Raw genomic sequence first — 2,622 nt, 5'->3', positions numbered from 1 at the left:
ATTACTTGACAACCATCATCAATGTAAATAAATGTGGTTTACAATCAAGCTATCAATGAATCTAAACACTTTGATGCAACCAAATACCCAAGAGAATCTGTTCAGTAGCAAATTCTTGGACTAATACATAGAATTAAGAAAAAAATGTAAAAGAGACCTGTCACAACAGCACGTATAAGAAGTCCTTTGCTGATCTTCATGACTGATATTAAGATGTTAAGTATTAGGAATTATTGAGGAATAGAAGTGTTTATATTAATGAATAAATAAAACAAGAGATGCAAGTCAACAAGGAAGTTGCCCAAAGGGTAATGCTACCTATTACTTGTAAATATATGAAAAATAGGTCTAAGATATAAGAGGGCAATTGAAACTATTAATATCAGCCACGCTACCAGATTCTGCTCCTCAGTTACTGTGATATTCCAAAATAAGAAACAATTAATGCACTGCCTGACTTTTTTCTCTTCTGTAACTTCCCCCCTAATAACCTAACCAATGCATTCACTTCTGCCAGCAACAAGATAGCAAGAAATAATAAAATTCTATGTATTTATGTTTTAAAAATAGTTTCCAAATCTTCAAACAAATTTAATTTCCTATAAAACAACATGAAAATTAATTTTTCCTTCTAAATAACTCTACCAGGTGCCATAGGTAAGATCTAATTAGCACCTCTGCCAATATATTTATGTCTTTGCAAAAAGTGCATTTGCCAACCATTCATTTTATACAGTAAATATGCAAGTTATTTGAAGTGCATTTGGAAAACAGTTGAAAACACAGATTAATACATCATAAAAAGATTAATTCCCTTTAAACAAAGACATTCTTATGAAGCATGGTAACACAGAGGCACAATAAAGAATATAATTCTTGTATATCAATTATTGGCAGAAAATCTAATTCATTACAAAGCCTACATACACCATTGGGGAAAGGACATTTTCATACAAAGAAAAGTACTATACTATTATCCAACACTTTTAATTGGGCATTGAAAAATTTTTGGCACATGAAAAGGAACTGAAAAGACTACAAAATAAAGGACCAAGAAACTAAAACATCATAGATAACGGAGAGACAGTCCTCAAATGAGAAACAACTAAATATTAACATAACATAGAGACAAAAAATAAGCTGGCTGAATTTCCTGAAATGGTGTTATGTGTAACAGAAGTATGTTTTGAATGCAGGATGTTTTTATTCTACTGGCAAGACTTGTCTACCTTGCTGTGGCTGGTTGAACATGGCCTGGGTAAGATCTTCTCGTGCTGGTTGCTTGTCGTTGCCTAGCCAGAAATGACTGCCCTGAACCTGTACTAGCAAGTCTATCTTCAGCCGCCTTTTTATGCAGAGTCATTCCCTATATCACACAGGAAAAAAAGGTAATCAATGAAAAAGTAGTGGAACATACTCTCATAAAAGACAATTTCATCATGCAGATTTTCTTACATTGCATCAGAAGGCACAATTAGAAATGTTAATTCTGCTCATTATAGATTAAAATTTTATAGATATTTCAGTTCCAACAATTAGGTACAAATTTTCCTTTGGAAAAATGAAGAGTTAGTTTTCTGAATAGACAATAACCAAAACAATACATAATAGAGACAGATTTTAGAATATAGTACCGATTCTCAATCACACTTCCCTTTCAAATCAAATGTATGAAGTGATTTTCCAAGAAAAACAGTGCAGTTGATTGGTAGCAGTTGATTCACAAGGGGCTGTGGCAATCAGGGCATATTTAGAATGGCAAACCACAAATGCACTTGCTGTTCCTTAAGGTGGAAAGGCACACTAGATTTCATACATACCACCATGCTGTTTTTCTTCACTTCAGGCGGACTTGTATTCTCAAACAACTTAAGAAAAGTTCCTGACAGCCCCAAACAGAGGCCCAACAGGGAGCAGGGGGTCTTTCTTGAAGACAGGAGGATGGCCTACTAGCTTGGAAGGGAAAAGAGCCATAATTGCTGGGCCCAGAGCACCTTAACAGGTGCTCTGTTAAATAACCTCTGGGGGGTGTACTCTAAACACAGGGGAATAATCACAATGAACAGCCTGTGAGGGGATCAGGAAAAGAGTGGTTTTGGTAGTCATTTAATAAGCCGGTGAAGAACCTACACCAGACAAACATGGAGCACTGAGAACGGCTGCTTAATCTGACCAGTGACTGGATACAAGTAAATGGATGGGAGGAAGTGGAAGGCAACAAGGAGGAAATGAGCAATTGGGAGCCAGGAGGAGGGTCAGGCAGCTAAAGCTAAGCTATACTAAGACTCACAGCCTTCCCAGACCGAAATGGACAAACTGGCACAGAAGGCAGAAGTCTAAAAGATAAGTCTTCCTATCACTAGTCAAAACACTGGGCATGGCTTTGCATTTTTAATAGAATTGCAGTCTATCATATATTCCCCAATACATTAACACATTCCTCCATTTTGCCTACGAGACAATCCAGAATAGGTTTTTCACTCAATTTGAAATCAAAGCATTTAAGGATCTGAATAAAACTGACGGAAATCTATTGGTAATCTTTATTCAATTTGGCTACATATAAGGTATCCCCCAAAATGTATACACTAATAGCTGACAGCTCAATTTTGAAAATGAAAT

The 2,622-nt window shown here is 36.0% G+C and overlaps 1 long non-coding RNA gene across 1 annotated transcript; it reads right to left on the bottom strand.

Annotated features, from left to right (window-relative positions):
- Positions 1–863: 863 nt before the first annotated feature.
- LOC107181521 lies at positions 864–2,594 on the bottom strand. The gene is made up of 2 exons (XR_001512177.1): positions 1,821–2,594; positions 864–1,366 (listed from the first exon to the last, which is right to left on the bottom strand). It is a non-coding gene; the product is annotated as an uncharacterized LOC107181521 (long non-coding RNA).
- Positions 2,595–2,622: the final 28 nt, after the last annotated feature.

The sequence above is a fragment of the Myotis davidii genome, unplaced genomic scaffold (assembly GCF_000327345.1).
Source record: "Myotis davidii unplaced genomic scaffold, ASM32734v1 C64428244, whole genome shotgun sequence".
NCBI classification, from domain to species: Eukaryota; Metazoa; Chordata; class Mammalia; order Chiroptera; family Vespertilionidae; genus Myotis; species Myotis davidii.
The sequence above is the reverse complement of the archived record's forward strand: the minus strand, read 5'-3'. Positions and strand labels throughout refer to the sequence as shown.